The sequence below is a fragment of the Poecile atricapillus genome, chromosome 2 (genome assembly GCF_030490865.1).
Source record: "Poecile atricapillus isolate bPoeAtr1 chromosome 2, bPoeAtr1.hap1, whole genome shotgun sequence".
In the NCBI taxonomy this organism is placed as follows: domain Eukaryota; kingdom Metazoa; phylum Chordata; class Aves; order Passeriformes; family Paridae; genus Poecile; species Poecile atricapillus.
This window is the reverse complement of record NC_081250.1, coordinates 135457486-135479277: the sequence shown is the minus strand read 5'-3', so window position 1 is coordinate 135479277 and position 21792 is coordinate 135457486.

Sequence of the window (21792 nt, the reverse complement as noted above, 5' to 3'; positions counted from 1 at the left end):
GGCTATGCCAAATCAAGCCTGTCTGTCTGTGCTGACTTTCTTGGCCATCTGATCTATCTGGACTTAGGTGAATGTGATAGTCTATTGCATGAGATATTAATAGATAAACCATGAAAAATAGAAGCAATAAAAGAATTATGAAAGGCTGAAAACAGCTGTGGGTAGCGTTGAAAGCTGAAGACTCAGTTTGAGAGAAGAAAAAGGAGCTGTAGCACAGCCCCATGAGGCTTGGGTTGGGGAGGAGTTTCATTACAGATTTTGTCACAAAAAGAAACGTGCTTGTAGGGCTTGCTGATGACACATGGTTGGAAAGCAGCACCAGAAGGAGACCAAAACAGCATAGGAGATAGACTGGTGATCACTGGCAAAAGAGGGACATAAGGAACAAGAGTGGGGACAGGATAAAATTCCAGGAACCTGCCTATGTATAAAATGACTAGGAAGAATTTTATAAACATCAATATAGATATATATTTTATAAATATAAATTGGCACAGTCTCACAGTGTAAAATGAGAGGTAGTGAGACACTGTTAGGTAATCATAAAATGGCTAATGTTCTCAGATGTTACAATCTAAACAGGACATAAAATGCAAAGGGCTTTTACCTCCACCAGAGTCTGCGTCGATACCATTTCATCAGGTATGGATGGGATGAGAGGAGACAACAGGAACAGTTGTGTCTGAAAGGAAGTTTGAATTCTTGAAAGCACTGAATAGAAAGAATAAATAGATTTTATCCAAGCTTGTAGAGCCTTTCCAAGGCACAGAGCCTGAGTCCTTTACCAATGAACTGTTTTCTACTCAATGAACAGAGTTCTCTTCTAACAACTAATCAAAGTAGATCATGTTTTATAGCAAGAGGTAGATGAAGACTACTGTTCCCATTAATATGTGTAGGGTTTACTGAAGACAGTTATCTGCTTGTAGTGAAACAGTGCTGCATCTCAAGAGGATTACAGGAAAAGGCAGGGGTAAGAAGTCAGAGCTGGTAAGATCTTCTGCTTATCAGTAGAAAAAATGGGCAAAAAATCCAAACTGTCACTGATGAAAGCAAGGCCAGACAAACTGTGCCAGTGGCTCCTCTCTGGTCTTTCTTAGTGATTTATGAAAGGACACTCAAAGGGCTGATTTTGAGATGACATTAAATTCTAGCACATCCTTAGTTATTTGGTATAAGGCCTTCAAAAAAGGTCAGTTTTAACAAGAAGCAACCATGTTTGGTGATGAAACAACTTTCTCATCTGGGTTTCCTCCCTAATACCACTATAAGAGCAGACAGTTTGAATTCCACAAGCCCAAGAATAAGGGATCATACTGTTTATTTAGTTGCATTAGCATGCAGTATTAACTTGATGCAGACACAGTTAGATCAGGACTAAGATCACTGTAACTTTTGTCTTTAAACTCCAAATTAAAAAACACACTGAGATTGTACAAGAGGTAGTTGATTTAGAAGACCAACTTGTTAAGTTTGAATTTAACCAGTGATTGAATTAAAAATTCAATCTCTTAATCTCCTTAACAATGAACTCAGAAATAACCCTTGTCAATGGAGTTTCTCAAAATACATCATCTACCAGCTCATGTACAGTTTCCATACAGTTGTCATCATACAGAAGCTGACCTGCTCTCCCAGGATCTCCCTGGGTAGCCTGTCTACAGGAATCATGTTTTCATGGTTTATCTGTTGCTTTTCTCTAGCTCACAGCTCTCAAGGATATCCTGTTTCTGTTAGTTCTATTGCTAATAGGATGTTGCAGAAATCAGAAGAGGCCTTCCCTGTCTGATTCTTAATGGAGACTTTATAGCAGTGCACAGAACCAATACTGGTGAAGTCATTTAGAGGAAAGCAAGCTTGAAAGTACATCTAAACCATTCAGTATCCTTTGGGTGTGTGACATGCAGATGTAGATGAGGAAAAATTCTTTCAGTCTGTATCCTAGTTAGATGCTGCAGGGTTGTCACCTCACAATTCTGGGCTTTACTGAGGTCATGATAAAACTTTTGGGCCTACTCCCAAATACCAAAATGGATTTTCTCACAACAGTGCCTCGGCTGATTAGAAGGGTAAGATGTCTCAGTACCAAACATGATTATTTCTTTTTAAAGTTGACTTTTTAAAGGCCTTACACTAATAAATCAATCTTTCCAACATGAAAATCTGCTCTGGGTCCTGACTAAAGTGTTATTTTTGTTTGAAAAGCAAGTCCTCCATTTGGAAGGAAATACAGGTTTTGATGTATGCTCTCCCTTATTTTTAATCCAGATTTCTTTGTTAAGAATTCAGTAGTTTTGGTAGTCTTACCTTTCTCTGTCTCTCCACTTACCATTACTCCATTACTCCACTTACCAAGACACTCCATTACTGCTCACCTCTACACTCCTGGGGAACTCTTCTCTTCTACCTAGGTCTTGCATACATTCAGTTTTACCTCAAGGTCCTCATGTTCTTGAGCTTGGTTACTGCTGGTAACTCTCAAAAGTAAGGAGTTTTTAATTCTTGCTGCTGCTGCCTTAGTGTCTGGAAAAGACTCCAGCTCCATTTCCATAGGATGCAGTAGGAAGATCCTAGGCCAAACAAAAGGGCAATGCTTTCTCTTGCTCATCAATGCTAATCATGATGATCATCTCTCATCTGAGATCTGTATGGATCTCAGAAATTTTCAACAGCACATCTGGGATAGCCTCTACAGGTGTCCTTCTACATTTGCTCACTGACAGACAGGGAATGCAGCCACAGAATCACAATTTGTGGTTACACAGTGCTGGACAGTGCCAGCTGCCCATATAGTCTCCAGAAACAGGACATCCCACTTTCCTTTCCCAGGGCAATCAGAGGAAGAGCAGGTGAGGGTTTTGCATACAGTATTGTCCATCTAGGCCTACTCATAATCTGCTGCTCTAGGTCCCATATTTAATCTTGGTTTAGGAGTTTGGAGAGACTTGGAAAACAGAAGCTGGAATAACACTGCTCTGCTTGTAGTATTGACAAGGACATTTCTCTGCCTGTTTGTGCTAAGCATCCACATCCAGCAACACAAAAAAAGACCTGAACACTGATCCTATAGAAACGTTTCAAGAGGCTTGGAGAAAGGTGCCTGTTGCCAGCTGATTCAACAACACCATGTAACACATCATAAACTTGGTTGTGGTTACTCTATTTTGAATACAAAAGGTCACAAAGATATTTTTTGCTTACAGGGCTGCTGTTCCTGGCTGTAAGATGTCCTGCTCTGTGGCCAGCTGACTCTGCTGAGAAGAATTCTCTGCTGACGATCTCTGGTAGAACGAATGGATGGGCCACTGCTCTCCCGCTGCCTTGGCATCCTCCCAATGAGTTTGCAGCACTGCTGAAGCCGGAAAAACAGCCCTCCTGGTTGAAGTGATTTATTTTTATTAGATAAAAGCTAATATAAAGTATGGAAGTAAAGTGAAACCATCTTTACTTAATAAATTCCCAAAGGTATAATAAATTTTTGATTGTCTTAAAATTGTAGCCTCGTTTGGTGCAGTCTCAGTTCCCCACACAAGATGGCAGCTCTTCTTTCCTTCTGCTCAGCTACTCCCCAGTGAAAGCCGTCCCTTTCACACTGACACTGCAGGTGCTACTGCAACACAGTAATAAACCAAACCAGCCCTGAGACTCTCATCATTATTCACTCCAAAAACAGCATCTCACATGGAACAGCAGGGTTTGTGAGGACCAGCACCGTTTCATTCAATACTCTATTTATCTCATTCCAGCAAGTAGCAGTAACTGGTTTGTATTTGTGCTGGTTTCGACTGAGATAAAGTTAATTTTCTTCACAGTAGCTGGGCTGCGATTTGGATTTGGGCATAACACAGAGATGGTATTTTTACTGCTGAGCAGAGCTTACATAGAGCCATTTCTGCTTCTGTCCTGCTGTGCTGACAAAGTTGGGGGTGCATGGGAGACTGGGAAGAGAAACAGCTAGAACAGGTGACCCAAACTGACCAAAGGGATACTCCAGACCATGTGATATCATGTCCAGTATATAAAGTGGGGGCAAAAAGAAGGGAGGGATGTGATGGGGTTTGTTTTCCTAAGTCACCATTACGTGTGATGGGGCCCTGCTCTCCTGGGCATGGCTGAACACCTGCCTGCCTGTGGGAAGAAGTGAATAAATTCCTTGTTTTGCTTTGCTTTTGTGAGAAACTCTTGCTTTCCCTATTAAACCATCTTTACCTCAGTTCAAGGGTTTTCTAATTGTTCCCCTTCTGATTCTCTCTCCAGACCCTGTTGGTAGGGGAATGAGTCAGTGGCTGTGTGATACCTGGTTGCTTGCTGCAGTTAAATCTCAGCAGTACTGCGTGTTGCAGTTCTTGAGGTTTGAAACTGTAAACTAAAAGGGGAAAAAAAACCAAAACCACTTCTTTCAGTTCAGATTACAGGACATTCACTTGCAGAGAAGGACATGAAACCCTACGCTCAAATTTTTAGACTGTGTCTGCTACTACCCTGGCTGCACCATCATTTAGAGAAATGCAAAGTTAACATTTCACATTATTTTTAGCCAACTAAATAAGTGAGTGTATTTCAGGCAAGGCAACAGAAAATTAGGTTTTTGTATAATTCTGGCTTGCTAGAAAATAAATACTAGATTCTCCAGCCTGATATCTTTTTGACCCCAGTATTGCACTGAGTGTCCCTGTAGAGTCAGAAACTCTGAAGTGAAACTAAAAATTAATGTTTCATAATGTCCTGTCATAAAAGATGCTAAATTGCCAGCACTGGTGTTTCATTTTGAAAGATATGATGAGTCAATTTACACTGTACAGCTTCTGCTCAGCTGAAACTCTTGTCTCCTTGAGTAGGTTGTGGATGCCTCATCCTGTGGCAAGCCAGCCCCCTCAGTTGGTGTGAAGTGGATCTCTGCTCCATTGTCACCAGCTTGGCCTGTCCCATTTTCAGAAGAGCCTAGAAGAAATACTGAAGCAACTAAGAATCATACTTACAGTCCTCCCAGGTACAGAGGAGAGATATTCTTCTTCTGGTCATGGAATAACGTGGGCTCAGCCCGATAAATATTTGTTATAAATATATAAATCTCCTCTAAAGTTCAGCTCAGAACCTAGAAGGCAGCAGCAACAAGAAGAGAAGAGGGCTGGCCCTCTTTTCCACCCAGTCCCCCAACATCCTGAGCCTCCTGCGAGCGGGAGGCCAGCAGGTGTCAGCAGGAGTCTGGGGACGGGACAGAAGCACACCGACCCCAGGAGCGGCAGAAGCTCCTCTCTGACAGACAGAAATAAAAAAAGGTCTTGTTTAGTGAGTACTGAAAAAACCCCAACCAACCAAAAAAAACAAAAACAAACAAACAAACACACAAACAAACAAACAAACAAACAAAACCAACCCACAACCAAACCCAAAACCAAAAGAACACATAAAACCCCACGAGTTTTTAAGTGGGTGATGATCTCAAAGGAGCTCCCGGTCCCTTCCTTCCGGCTGACTCCTGCCGGCCGTGGAGCAGCCAAAAACGGAACCGGAACCGGAGCCGCAGCCAGAACCGGAGCCGGAGCCGGAGCCGCATCCAGAAGCGGAGCCGGAACCGGAGCCGGAGCCGCAGGCAGAAGCGGAGCCGGGCTCTCGCACACAGCGCACGGCCCGGCCCCGGCCGCAGCACGGCCTGTCCCGCAGCACGGCCTGTCCCTCAGCACGGCCTGTCCCGCAGCACAGCCTGTCCCGCAGCACAGCCTGTCCCGGCCGCAGCACAGCCTGTCCCGCAGCACGGCCTCTCCCGGCCGCAGCACGGCCTGTCCCTCAGCACGGCCTGTCCCGCAGCACGGCCTGTCCCGGCCGCAGCACGGCCTGTCCCGCAGCACGGCCTCTCCCGCAGCACGGCCTCTCCCGCAGCACGGCTCGCTGCTGGGGAACTTGCCGGGAACCTTCAGGCCTTGGCAGGGGGGTGCTGCGGGCCTGGGCTCCCCTGAGGCTGGCACCTGCCGCCAGAGCCTGTCCCACGGCCGGGGTGCGGCCGAGGAAGGGCAGAGGGATGCGCCGGCTGCGGCTCTCTATCTCCCAGGCAATGCGCCCCGTGTACCTCATGGCAAATGTGATCTGATTAATTGAAAGTTACTTACTTCTCAATTAAGGTGCAAATTAATTTGGTTTTCGTCTCTTGAAGAGTGCCTGGTAGCTGAAAAGCACAGGAAGATTGTTACCATAGAGAATTTACCATGGTAACTTGTCCTTTGACAGCTTGATTGTATATCAAAGTCTTTATTTAAATATCTGACTTCCTCAAAAAGCCCTGAGAAGTGTGGCTAGAGAGACTTAGCACTTACCACACTTGAGGATTAATTGTCCATCATCAGCCCTCTGCATGGGTGCTACACCACTGCCCTTGTTCCTACAAACATCTAATGGGTCACTTTTGTTCCAAACAAGAGGAAGATCCCATGGGGTCCTCAGCACCGTGGAGCAGTGTTGCTATCCATCAGCAACTGCAGTGTATTATCAGGGTATCAGACAGGTGAAAATTGTTTGTATTTGTATGAAGACAATGTTTCTTCCAAATTAAGTGAGTCAGGCCCTTTGACAGAATCAGGGTTGGAAGAAAGAACCTGGGTTGGAAGGGACATTAAAGATCATCTAGTTCCAACTCCCATGCTGTAGGCAGGGAATGTTCCACTAGACCAGGTTTCTCAGAGCCCCATCCGGTCTGGTCTTGAACACCTCCAGGGATGGAGATTCCACAACTTCTCTGGATGAAGGGTGTCAGTGTATCACCACACTTATAGTGAAAAGTTTCTTCATAATATCCAATAGAAATCTATCCTATTTCAGTTTAAGGGCATTTCCACTTCACCTATCACTAAATGTCCCTGCAAAAAGTCCCTCTCTGGCTTTCCTGTAATCCCCTTTGGGCACTGGAAGGTGCTCTGAGGTCTCCCCAGAGCCTTCTCCTGAAAAACCCCAGCTCTCCCAGCCTGTCTTCACAGGAGAGGTGTTCCAGCCTTTGGATCATCTTCATGACCCTTCTCTGGACTAGCTCCCACAGGTCAATGTTCTGTTAGTGCAAAGGAGCACATTTGGACACAATACTCCAGGTGGGGTTTAACAAGGTCAGAGCAGAAGGAGAGAATAACACCCCTTTGACTTCCTGGTTATGCCTCTTAGGATACATCCCAGGATACCATCCTTACTGAGTTTTTATTGCTTGCTTCTTTTTTTTTTTTCTTTTTTTTCTTCTATAGAGAAGTTTGGCAATGCAGAACTATAGCCACTTTAAACAAAAATGGAAAATCTACTATTAAGTTGGAGCTCCAGCATTTGAAATATGTTACTTTATGAACTTTTATAGAGCTAATGTTACATCTTGAAAAGAGATGAGAAAATACAAAACAAAACAAGGAAACCATTTTGGTAACAAAGTCTTGGGTTGTAAATATAAATAAAAACATTGGGGGTTTTAAAAATATTTTGATCTGTCATTCTCATATTTTCTGGTTTGGGAGAGGGTAGTATAATAAGATCTTCCATCAGCTTTTCAAGAAGTGTGAGAAGGATTAGAGTACAAGTTGTGTCACATCACTTTTCTCCAGATTTTCCAGGGTGTTGGTGAGTCAGTCAGGGTTTGTGTGTATCCTGTAATCAGGACAGTGAAAGCTGTACCACAGTTTGTATCATTGCAGTAGGAAAGTGCTGCTTTAAACCAACACATAACTTATTGACAGTCTGTGCATGCATATTTTTTGCCCTCATTCCCACTTTTACAGAATCATTTCTCATTACTTAATACTAAAAATCTAATACCTATAGAATTTAATGGCTCCACTCACTGATTGAAGTTCTGAGTGCATAATGACTTTCATTGACAGAATATGCCTTGATGAAAAATAATTGTTTGTGGAGGTAACATAAATGACATAAAGTACAAGAAGGTTCTTGGGCAAACAGTGCATGTTGTTTTTATTTAAAGATATGTCTTAGGGTGTGTTAAGACCCTTTTCCTGAGACAGCTATATGAAGTGTAAGGTAAAACTGATTTAAAACTCCTTTTTAATGTTAGAGGAGTTGAAAGATCTATAGATAGCAACATTACAAACTGGAAACAACCTGCTACTTCTGGACAACGCTGTGCAGCCAGAATGGCAAAGTGCAGGTGCCTGGCCACAAACTGAAAATATCCACTGACCTCAGGGGGAGTTGTACATTCCTGAAGTGTCTTGGGAACAACCCTGAGACATCACACAGGCTGCAGCCAACTTCGGTGACTGTTTAGCGTGCCCACCCCAACAGAGCCCTCCTGCATCTACTGCATTTGAGTTTCCCTGAAAGCTAAGACACTGTGGCTTGTCACCACACTGGGCAGACAGAAGCTGTGCTCACAGGCAGCAGAGAATGAAGGAGAGGGCTCAGGGCTGCCCACACCTCTCAGCACACCCCAGTAGCCCAGCACCAGCAGAGGCTCATGCTTGCCCACGTTCCCTCCCAATGAGCAGCAGAAGTGAAAAACTATATACAGCTTCAACTTCACCTGGGAAAGGTGCTAGCCCAAATGCAGGTTTAAATTCCAGGAGAGAAAAATGTCCTTCTCCTGCCTGCAAACCCCTACTACCAGTGTTCCTTCGCAAATTTCACCTTGCGGCACAACAGTGCCTGCTCTACAAAGAGAGGAAGCAGCTTCAAGACTTAGTTGAAGATGTCTAAAACATTTTTTGCTCTCTCTGCTTGTAAACAGCTGGGTCAGGTTTCCTGGGACTTCCCAAGTAAAGCACCTAAAGGAAACATCCTGTTTAACAGCAGAAGTTACAGTATTGGAATTTGCCATTGGAAATGCTGAGTAATTGTACAAAAATGTGCCAGCAATACTCCCTTAAAAAGTACGTGATCATCTTTGATTCAAGTTTATAGAATACTTCAAAAATAATTGGTCCTTGATTTTTTTGACAAGCCAGGTTCAAAATTCAGTTTCCCTGACAACATCTGAAGACCTTAAACTGCAATGCATTTAGCAAAGAAAATAAAGGGGAATGGAAAATTATTCTCAAAAGTTAGTTAAAAGGATATGCAGAGAGAAGGGAAAACAAGAACGGGCAAACAGTCACACATCAATAACCCCTCAAAGATCAAATATTTCATCTTTCTAACTTTTGCAGGAAATAAAATACTGAAGCTGGTAGTTGCTGCTGTTGCTTTTATCATCCAGTTGATTTGATTGCTGCAGTTAGCAATATGTGTCAAAATCTATTTTGGCTGCTTCTAAGAGACAAAACAGGCAGAAGACTGCACACTGTTCTCCTCAAGCATGGCTGGCCAAGACAGCCTTGCACAAGCTGGACTAAGTAGCCGCCTGCAGAAGTGACCACTGGCACCCCTTGATGGAAGAAAACACCTTTGTCTGTGTGCAGGGATGATGGGCCATTTGTGAGACACTAAAGCTAATGACCAGAGAACACAGTGAGGGTCCTTAGGGTCCCACCCTGTGGCTCAGCACAGCCTCCTGCACACCTCCCTTGCAGTGCACAAAACCTGTGTGTGACAGAGCAAGGAAAGCAAGCAGTGCCCAGCCTGCAGCACCAGCTCTGGCACCCCACCGATGGCTCCCTGCAACCACAGAGCTTCTGAAAGGGAACATCCCAATGAAGCCACTGCTGAGCCCACCAGAGCCTGGTGAAAAGCTTGGCAGCACTATTTGCACAGAGTGGCACTGTTTGCAGTGGGGCGTTTCTGAGGTTTTAATTTCTATTAAATACAAACCACAAATGTATTATCCACCCCTTTACCCGGGTTCTGATCAACAGACTGGCGTAGCTTGCTAGCTGAAATGTTTCTGGGGATTCACAGAGCTGATTAAGGGCTTTCAGAAATGCTTCTATACTTCTCAAAAGTGAAGGAACTTGGAAGAAAATGAGCAGATCCCTCTTCTACCTCCTGTTCAAATTATAGGAGCAAGTTCTTTATTCACAGGATCACATTCTTTATATTGAGTAAACCATTAGACCTTCTGGCCTATTTGACCCACACTAAGAGAATACTATAACAGAACAGTGGTACTATCCCTACATATCCTCCATGTACCAATAATGATTACCTGGAAAGACAACACTGGGAGAATGTGACTTGTTTAAGAATCAGACAGCTGTGGCATCCAAAATGATTTGTGTCTGTGTGCTTCAGTGTTCAACTCCGCTAACTGAAAAAAATAAACAAAAGCCCGAAATTGCAATGAAGTACCAGGTATTTATTGAGCCATTTATTGAGTTTCCAGCCTGTTTGTCTCTAGATTGATTTAAGAGCTCCTTTCCACCTTTTGTAAATTAAACTTGTTTTCTAGCCTCATTTCACATTAAGAGTTATTTTAGAGTGATCTGGCACATTTGCTGCCCCTTTCCTCAGGGAACTGAGGAAAGCTGAGGAGAGCTTAATGTGAACTATAATTATAAACTTATAATGTGAACTGTATTACACCATCCCCCTCGGCCACAGGAGTCTCTCCATGTCCATAGGGAGTCCTCCAGAAGGCTGGTTGGGGGCTGACAACATCAATTGTCATATTTCAGGAGAAATATCCCCTCTGTAACTGCTAGCCACTGCCAGATGATCAAATTCAGGAAAGCATAATAAAAACTGCCATAGCAAAGGAACAAGTGGCTTTGTGACCAGTGATGTTCGAGGGGGCAGCTAGTACCTCCTATGCAATAGTGTATGGCCGTGACACTTTCCTGTCATGCTCCTTTTGATAATGTTTAGCAGGAGCCAGTAGGAAGAGATGAGTGCTGCACACGGTGCAAGATTCTCATTGATCACAGTGAGAACCGTCTGCTGGGGTCAGAAACACAGAAAATAGGCCCTTATCTGTGGTGCCTGGCTCTGACACTCAAGACAGCACTGAATTTAGCATAACACCATGGAGACAGCTTTTAAAGTTAAGTAGAGAAACTGGGAATGTGAGTGTGTAGGTTAGATAGAGTTTTCTTAAGTCACTGGCTGAGAAAGTTAGAGTTTAGGGTTTAAGCTATATTAGAGAATGAGACAATGTGGAGGATTTAGGGCATTGTCCCTTTCTTCTTCTTCTTCCTTCTTCATCTTCTTCTAAAGGTTTTTTGGGTAATAACGAGTGATTGGACAAAGAAATCCACAGTGCAGCACACAGGTGTTGGGTCATTGGGTCACTAAGAAGAATAACTTACTTGGCATTTGATTATTGGGCAAATAGACATATAAAAGACCTTGGAGAGATTCTTCATTAGCCATCTTGAACCTTTCTATCTTAGTTTATGTAGCTCTTTGTACTCTGTGTATATGTAATATAGATAAGGAAAGAATAAACAACTAAGCCTGAACATGAGAAAACAGCCTCTCTCTCACCAATCTTGGTCCTGGGGAAAAGAACACAACCACCAGTGTCACCACGACACCTTCTTTCAAGAAAAGTCTGTGTTCCTGTACATGCCTTTCCTCTGTGCAAATTAGAGGAAGGAGAGTAAATCTGATCACTGCAAAGAAAGATCAGTCTTAGTTGTGGGCTGGAAATGAGGCTTTTGGGAAAAAAATCCTTAAATAAAAAGAGTAGTTCTGAGAATCGGTCTGTGGCTAAGAAGCTATTCAGGTAACAGCAGCTAGGATTTGAACTTGCTGTTGATGTGAAATTCCCTCAGTCGTCAATCATGTAGTCTCAGTATGATTTCAAGATGTTAGGACTAGAAAGGCTGCAGCTGATGTTCCCTGTGCTGAGTTATGTGCTGCTGACACAGAGGAGCAGACTGTTCCAGCCACTGACAGAGGGAGAGCAGCAACAAATTATCATCAAGGTATCACGACTGTGCAGGTCTGCCCAGGCTCCAGTTTCAGGAACACGACATGGTCAGAAGCCATCCTCTGCCTCCAGCAAAATAAACACCAAGTGCCTTTCCTATGAAGAAGCAGTTTTCCATTTTTGTACCAGCCCTGGGTGATTCCTTGCTGGCAAAGTTCTGCCCTTAGTTGCAAACCAATATTGCCTGAGCCCGTTCTGCCAACTAGTCATGCTTCCTTGACCTATGACTTTTAAACTTTAAAGGCTGCTCTGAGTTACTCAGAGAAGCAGTTTAGGTAAGCAAGTGCTGTATGAGGAACAGTAATATATGAGCAGATTGCTGAGGAAGGTGACAAGGCTTATTCTTGCCCTTGCAGAGCTTTATTTCAGAAAATGGCCCTCATAAAGACTCCTGTCTCCCACCTATCATTATTACAATTGGAGTCTTCCTGTTACCCAGGAAATTATTTTTATCAGTGACCATCTTCATACTAGAGCTTTATGCAATCATTAAAATCAAAAACAAACAAACCATTTTACTCTTTCCAAAATAAGAACAAGGTCTCCAATCCAGCTTATTTTCTGTGGAAAGCCGCTATGGAGAAAAGGAGAGATTTGAAGTGTTTGTGAAAATATTTGGTATTGGTAAGATGTGTGGTACTGCTTTGTCCTGGCTGAACTTCCTAAATACTCTTTCTTGTGTTTTTATTGATGTCATCTGTCTCCTAAATAAGCATATAAGCTTAACTTATAATTAATTATGTACCCATTGAGGACAGTTTTGTACTCATTAGGTTGGAAGACAAGGTTTTAGTAAGGCTAAAGAAGAGCATTTGCATTGTTTAAGGAGCTTTTGTGTGTTGCCTTCACCAGTAAACAGAGAGAAAGAGACGTGGAAAGAAGGGGAATGATAACAAGAGAGCTGACACCAGCCATGGCTTTCACAGCCTGCAGCAGCTGCCATCCAGACACCTCCATTTCCCACACAGCTTCACATGAGTTTTGATAGACTTGTGGAGAAAAAAAGAGAATTACAGAGTATGGCCATAGGAAGAAGACAAGGTCTAGTGGCAGACATTCCTTTCTTAACCTTTTGGGGACCCCCAAGAAGAATCTATCAGATTTTAGTACACTTCTCAAGGCCGTAGTGTTTTTCTGTGGTCTGCAGAGAGGTCTAAGAACCGAGGATCAGTTCCTGCCCAGCATCTATTACCAACAGGGGACCATCCATCACTGACTCCAAAATTATTTCCATTCCTAGTCATGACCTGAATCCATGTTGTGAATGATCCAGTGTTACCTTCAATTAGAGAAACTTGTAAAAATCTTAGCATTTTGTTTGTGGTTGCTGGGGAATGAGGAGTTTGACAGCCCTTGGCAGTGCTAGGTGGCATTTCTTCAGTATTGGCCATGCTATGATGCCTTAGCCATAGGAACAGGAAAGTTCTCCCTGAGTGATGTGCTGCTTATTTTAATCAAATCTGGCAGCACTTTTCCATGATTCTCACAGTAGTTGAAAGATCATGGAACAGCATCACAAGGTTTGGGTCAAGATGCCATTAAGATAGTCTTTCAACATATCACATCACACACAGTCATTCTTTTTTTCAAACATTCTCTTTATTTGGAAGACTTTAAAATACTTTCTTTTTATAGCAAAATGCAGTTAATAAACATGTTGATGTTTAACATTTTCAATCCAGTTTAAAGTGTTTGATTGGAAATTTTAAGCCCAAGGCCCTATTTAAATAAAATAAAAGCAAAATCCCCCCATCTTTGATACTGACTCTGTTTATGAACTTTTCATGTTATCAGCTCTATTCAAAAGAATATTGCAGAGCAGCCACTATATCAAAATACTGGAAATACCAGTGAACAAAGATGGAGCCAGTGAGGTGCAATAAAACAAAAATCAAGATAAAGTGTGACCATAGCACTTTGTAAAATCTAAATTAACAATTTTAGCACTCATACACAGAATTTTATTAAGTTTAAATTACTCTAAAACCTATTTGGGTTTGGTGAAAAACCAACCTCTGTAGCCAGTGAAAAAAAATTCAAGACAAATCATAGTCCACAGAATTATTGAACAGCCTAATTTCGGTGTAACAAATACTTGAATTCACAGAAGTCTAGCCCAAGTCAAGATGAAAATGTCTCTCGGAAATTACAAAACTGCTGAAATCTCAGACCCTGGAAACTGCTGACTGAAGGTGTTGCAATTCTCATCAGTTTTATTTTGGGAAGACAAAGTCTGGTCAGGGTGGTAATGACAGTCAGGATAGGAGGTCTGACAAGGACTGCAATAGCTTAGTTCAGCAGCAGGCAGTGCCCACAAAGCACACGTGTGAGACAGTAACTTTCTTTTTTAGATGCGGGAAAAAATAAAGTCTTCTACTTACCTTCCAAATGAAAAATCAGTGAAGGAATCAGAAGTACTTAATTAACTAAGAAATCAAACAAAAAATGTTTTACTTTCTTTCATTGAAGAAGTAAGGCTTATAATGTGAAGTTACATTTAATATTACATACAGTAAATTATTAAATAAAACACTGAAAAATGAACTATAATATTTTCCATTTTCAAACTTTGAAAGGGAAAAGTTTTGAATTTTTACAAACTGTTTTCTGTTTTTCCTTGCAAAGTATTAGTATTTAGGATTATTATCACTGAGTTTCAGAGGGTGCAGGTGATAGGTCTTATGTGGCAACAAGAGATGAAGTTTTGAAAACTCCTGATGTTGTCAGAACTTTGTTGAGACTGAACTCTTTTCAAGAAACTTTTGGTTTTCCAGTACCATTATATTCAAATAGAGAAGGTGGTCCATAGAAAATTTTCTAGGAAACTGTAATATGCTTTGTTGCATGCAAAACACTGCTTTTGTTGAAGTACAGTATTACAGTATTACTACTGTAAAAAAGCAAAAAAAAATGCCGTGCTTCTGGAGACCTGCTTCCCCCCTGCCCCAGGCATCTCTCCACACCCAGGAACTTCTCCCACCTTTCACAGAAACTTCTCCTCATTCAGTGCACAGGGACAAAAATGTTTTGCAACAAGCCATTATTCTTTTTATCTGAGCTTTGTTATCACACACTACCCCGAGAACATCAACAATAAAAAAATGTTGATAGCAGCTGTCTGTACTGATATTGGTCAGCTGTCATAAAGCATTCAGCAGCAGGAGATGCACCATTCCCATCATTCAGATAAAAGCTATTGATTGTAAGAGCTCTTCTTCATGTGCAATGTAAATCATGTCATTTAATATAGTTCAAATAGAGCTCACCAACAACTTAGTGGATAGTTAGTGAGAGTTATCAAACGCTATTCGCTACTATTTTGGCAATCTTTTTAGGTGGGTTCAACAGTCCACCCATAGTTAAAAAGGAGACGCTTTATTAGTCACTCTTTCTTTTTGATGAACACATTTTCAAAAGCTATGGAGTGAGGTGGTTAAGTGGTTTCACCTGCAGGGGAAGGTGTGTCTTCTGGGGCTGCCACACAGCAAGGCAGTGGCTGACCAAGGGTGGTTTCAACTTTCCCAACAGCTCGGTGGCAGGAAGGCATTGCTGCAAAGTGGCCGTGCCAGTCAGGATCAGAGCTGAGCCTTTCATGTTATACTAAACCCAGAACAGGCCCTGGCAGCATGACCTCATTAACCTCATGACTCTTGGTCTCTCAATTATGTCCAAGTCTCCACTCACAGAAGAATTCGGGACAAGTCTGGCTCCAACACTAATTTATTTATTTCCATAAATGATCTATTTACATTGGCTTGGAGGTCAGCATCTTTTTTTAAAGACAGTCAGACTTAGAAGAGATTATCTATGTTTTTGAGATGCCTTAATGGACTAATAATACAGATGTGGGACAGATAGTATTGTAGAAGGAAATTTAACCTGGGTATTTATTTACCATCCAAAATTTCAGCAAGAAAACTAAAAATTATGTGTTTGAAGTAACAATTGAGATTTATTGTAGTCATGCAATTATATGAACTAGTACTGCTTAAGCAATGAAAATTCCCTTGTTCAGAAAGCAGCTGAAATACAGAAAAGAGCTGTAGGAATTCATCAAACATGAGCGTAGATAGATGATACCAGTGTGCAAACAGAGAGAGGTGATAGCTCTGCACTTACACAGAAATTACCCACACTACTCATTAACAGGAGAACATTTCTATCTGATCCAGTAAGAAGGCTCTGGATCAATGCTGGTATCTTAATCCTGTTATTATTTCTTCTGCAACCCTCAGTATCATGTTCAAAGTTAAAACAGCCACAAGGACCTTTGCTTCTTGTTCTGTCCTGCATTCACACAGGATGCAAAACTTTCAACACAATGTGAATTTGGCAGAGAAGATTGCTGTCTGTTGCTGCAGAGCTGCACGTACTTCTTACAAATTCTCTCCAAGGGAAGATACTGCATTTTCATTTACAGAAGTACCTGAGCTACCTTGGATCAAGAGCTTTATTTTTGATGAAAGATTTTGCCCAGAGAGGTTGTGGAGTCTCACTAGAAATATTCAAGAACCTTCTGGATGCAATCCTGTGCCATGGACTCCAGGATGACCCTGTTTGAGCAGGGATGTTGGACCAGATGACCCACTGTGGTCCTTTCCAACCTAAGGACCATTTTGTTATTCTGTGATTCTGATTCAGTGATTAAAGTCCTTCAAGAATTAGGCATGACTATAAATGTCTTATGGAAAATGCCCAGGATTATTCATGACGGTAAAGACAACTTTTTGTTAGAATGGAGTGGGTAGGAGTTAATTCACATTAACCTACAAAGATATTTCTAAAACTAACTTGTGATACATTGATGTTTCTCTGATTTTCAGTGTCACTGAGGTACTTCTAAAACTGCTGCCACTGCTATTCTCAAACACATTAAAGTTAGCAGCTGCCAAATGAGCAGGAGGAACACTTTCCTAAAATTTATGTAGTAAGATGTTTCATGTGTTCCACAGTGAAGATCCATCCAACATTGAAAGAAATATTGATCACGTATTTAGATTTACTTGGGTGATTACACAGTGGCTATTTACCTTTATGTTAATATGTGACATGTACATTCATCACTGCCAACATTTAACTCTGCACCTCTAGCCTGGGCAGCCAGGAACCTTGAATTCCAGTCTTTGCCCTTCATCATCAGGTTTGTCCACACTTGTGCATGTCTTCCAGTCCCAATAATAAGGGCTTTTCTGTAGCTCAAATAAAATAGAAGTTTTTTCATCATCTGATGGATCCCTTCATTGTACCAGATGAAAATCACTTATCTTGCCAGTGCACTCACTAGTGGCATTGCAAGTCCCTGTGTAAAAAGCCTTAACCAGCAGCAGTAGATGTCAGAATCTGATTTTTTCAGATTTCCCTGGATTTGAACTGCTTCCTGTACTAAAACATTAAATTTTCTTAAAGTAAAACATCCAGTGTGGTTTTCATGTAGAAAAAAACAATTTAAATAAGAGAACTACAGCACTTTGATCTGTGTCTAATACTGCAACTTCCAAAAAGTACTGTTCCATAGATGGACTATAGTCTCTGGTCTGTTCCTAGTAAATGTCAAGGAACCATCCTGATCTAGAGGCAAATGCAAATATTGAAGCTGGAATGGTTCAATACAGTGATTTACTGAAGATTTTACAAAGTTTGATAAAATTACACTCAGTCATAGAAATCAAATCCTCCCTTAGATAGATATACTTCCGCATTTTTAATCTACTTTATTTACTACCAAGGATTATTCCCATAAACATTCCAAGAGTACAAATTCTCACTAACAACAAAAGAAGGTCTTCCTCCCTTTGACCTCCTCAGCTGGCCAGTTGCTGGGGAGCCCTTCTCTGGGTGTCTGACTTTTCCCATGACACTCCTTAAAGACCTTCATTTCCTGGCACCCCAGACTCCGCTCTGGGTGCTGGGGGCAGGCAGTCTCCTGCAGCAGCTCTCAGCCTCCTGGCCTCTCCATGGATCCAGTCTCACTGGCATGGCACAATACAGGCAGGACTCCTGAGCAGCACCAGAGGGAGGAGCTGCTCAGGGAGCCAGAGCACTGAGCACACCATGGGAGAGCTGGGCACACCATGGGAGAGCTGGGCACACCATGGGAGAGCTGGGCACTCCATGGGAGAGCTGGGCACACCATGGGAGAGCTGGGCACTCCATGGGAACACCGGGCACTCCATGGGAATACTCTGCACTCCATGGGAATACTCTGCACTCCATGGGAGAGCTGGGCACTCCATGGGAACACCGAGCACTCCATGGGAACACTGCGCACTCCATGGGAACACTGGGCACTCCATGGGAACACCGGGCACTCCATGGGAACACTGGGCACTCCATGGGAACACTGGGCACTCCATGGGAACACCGGGCACTCCATGGGAACACTCTGCAATCCATGGGAGAGCTGGGCACTCCATGGGAACACTGGGCACTCCATGGGAACACCGGGCACTCCATGGGAATACTCTGCACTCCATGGGAGAGCTGGGCACTCCATGGGAGAGCTGGGCACTCCATGGGAACACCGGGTACTCCATGGGAACACTGAGCACTCCATGGGAACACTGGGCACTCCATGGGAGAGCTGGGCACTCCATGGGAGAGCTGTGCACTCTATGGGAACACTCTGCACTCCATGGGAACACCATGTACTCCATGGAAACACTGGGCACTCTATGGGAACACTGGGCACTCCATGGAAGAACTGTATGCTCCATGGGAGAGGTGGATAGGCAGGAGCTTCCCCAAGGGTTCATCACAGCAAGGCCTCCCCCATGGAATCTCAGGAGGAAGTACCCTTGAAGTATCTTATAGCAAATACCTCCTAAACAATGACAAGGAGAAATTTTCTTCCTATACCCAACTCTTTTAATTGCATTTTTAGTGTATACACAGATATGCTTCCTGAGGATTCTTCCTAAACTGAAAACTGTATGGAATACTGTATCCCTGAGGCTTTAGTAAACTTTTTCCTTTTCATTCTTCAACTCACAAAATTGGAGAGGCCTTAAAGAAGTACATACCCCTGCTCGGTACTTTGCCTCATACCAGCCTTTGCCTGTGGATTCCTGAAGTGCTTCTCATGTGATTCCCATGGGTTTCAAAGGTATGATTAGAAGATTTTATCTTTATTACATCTCTCTACCATCCAAAATCTCCCAATCACTTTCTCATTATTTCCTGAGTAAACCTGGAACTTTATAAATCACTCTCTGAAGAGACATACCAGGTGGGAAATAAAGACAAATATTGATACAGTGCAGTAATTTCAACAACAAAAAATTATTGGCAATTATATGGCTAAGAAAAGAGCAAAAATAGATTCTTTTGAACTGACTTAAAGTTCTGATATTGTTAATATATTGGGAAACCTGTTAAGCCCTCAGGGACAGATCCATTGACCTCTGCCACAAATCTTAAGAGGTTCCACAGAGAAAAAAGAAAAATGCAATTGGCCCAAAATTTCTATATCCAGTCAAGTGATGTGAATACCACAATAGTCTTCAACTGTAAACATGTGTTTCTCCTTTATTTTTAGAAAAGAGCTAGAAAAGCTGAAGAAGCACTCTAGAGCTCTGTGATAATACTGAATTTGTCAGTGTTCACTGAAATTCCTACAAATTTGAATTTGTAAAAAATTAAATTCCCACTGAAAGCCTACAAATTTCCCTGGTTATACAAGACTGGATTGATTCAGCAGTGACTAGTGATGTAGGAAAAGAGCTAGGAAGGTCCAGGCCTCCAGTCCAGTGAGACCTATAATCAGTTTACTTGCCTGAGAAGCAAAACACTTCAAGCTGACCAGTCATATATTTTCAATTACCAAAAACCACCCTTGAAAATTCACCACCTCCTTAAATTTTCTGTGCTGAAATGGCTGACACCATTGTGAGGGATACTGACTTGGTTTAGTCAAGCAAAGGGGATAAGGAAGTTGATTTTTCCCTCAAAATCACTGTCAGTACACTGACTTGTATTTTGAGTCACTAAGTCATTCACTGGATTAACAGGCATACCTGTCTCTGTGCTGAAGCATGAAGTAGCCACACAATTAGAAGATGAAGTTGATGACAAAAATTAGTAGATACTTGTCACTGCCTCCCAGAACGGTTTATTCCAGTTTGAGTGCTGCTACCAGCAATTAGGTTTTCTTGTATCCAAGAGGAATGCATAGCTTGCTCCCATACTGCAAATCAAATGATGGGCAGTTTTAAATAATGACCTCAAGCTCTCACTCCTCTACTCTCACCTTCTTTTTAATCATGGCCCATTAATTACTCTTACATAATGTAAGAAGTAAGGCAGATGTCTGAAGCATAGTTATAAAATGAGGTAGGTGTGGAATATAATCTTAGGTGGTTTAGAAGCTCCTGATGAAAACTAGGCGCATCATTGGGTCTCAGCTCTTCACTGCCAGCTTCCTTGGCAATTGAAGCTTAGTCACGAGCCATGGAAACATCCATATGGCACTGTAAATATCACATGATCTCCAGCAATTCCCATCACTCATTGCCTGACACCTAAAGTCAACGGTGCTCAGGCAAGCAGCTCCAGAGAGCAGCGCTCCCCTCGCAGCCTGGCCGCCGGACTTGCACTCAGTTAAAGACAGGCAAAGTCAGGCTCTGCCTGTGCTAACAACAACACAGCTGCATGCTGTTAGAGCAGCTGGTGGCTAAGTGAGAACTAATAAATAAGGGTCTGTCCTGCCTGTGGCAGCGGAATGTGATACAGGGGGAGCGGGCAGAGCCAACGGCACCCGCGAGAATTCATCTGTGTTACCCAAAGGTCAAGAATCACAGCCACAGGTTACAGCTTCAGCACACTGCCATCACCTCTAAAATCAGATCCCCCACACTGCAAGAAAAAACGCAGTGAATTAGTCAAGAGGATTTCTGCTTTTTACCATAACTCCAAATCTGAGCCGTAATGTCAGTTGTTTCAAACAGTCCTTTGTGTCAGGATCTTTCAGGATGTGGAATAGCAAGAGAACTGAGCATGATTTTGACTGAGGAATTGAAAATATGCTAATTGCTTTAGCCAATTGATAGATTAAAGCACATACCTAATTCAAGGTATTTTCCTCAGTGAATATTAAAAATCTTCACAATAAGATCCCAAAGTTACACTGAGTCTTGTTTCCTGTGTTTTGAGACTGGTTCTGAATTCCACTTTAAAGCAAATAATGAAATATTGCATTTATATTATACACAGACTCCATTTTTCTGGGTTATTTTCTTTTTTTGTGTAGAGTTTTTGGCATTAAAATGTATTTCCTAAAATTTTTGTCCATTTTCCACTCCATTCTCAAAAGATAATTTCAGAAACTAAGATTTTAATTTTTTTTTTTTTTTTATGTTGCAATACTTATAATGTAAAGACAGTAACTAGAAACTCTCCTAGAAGTTAAATGTAAATTTTCAATGATCCTTCCAAGAACCCGTGGTAGGTCCACTATACATATCGAAGGCACAATTGTTTTATTTATTTTATTGAAAGATTTTAATATGCTAACAAATATAACAGACTGTGAAGATAATACAGGAGAACCAAGTGATGCACATGCAGTGATACCTGAAAGTAAATACACTTTAAACAGATTAGTGATAAAGCAAACACTTATAAATTGGTTCATTCAGGTCTAATTTTTACTGCTTTAATTAACTGGACACTGTCCCTGACAGGAATTTTATTTTTTTTTTAGTTGTGAAAATTCTATTTTCTTCTCACATTTGCCACCTTGAAATCTGAGAAACACCCACTAGCAGAAACATGCAGTTAATATTACCCTGAAAAATAAAAGCCACAATGCATGGAAGCACTGCCTTGTTAATACCTAGAGGACACTGATTTTATTATACCTCTTATCTCTTGTTTGTAACATATTTTGACTATATAGAACAGTGCTTTTATTTATTTTTTTTATACCTGTGATTTCTATCTTGCAGATGTGTAAAATACATTTATCATCTCTCACATTACATCCAGGTGTCTGATTTCAAGTTCTCCTA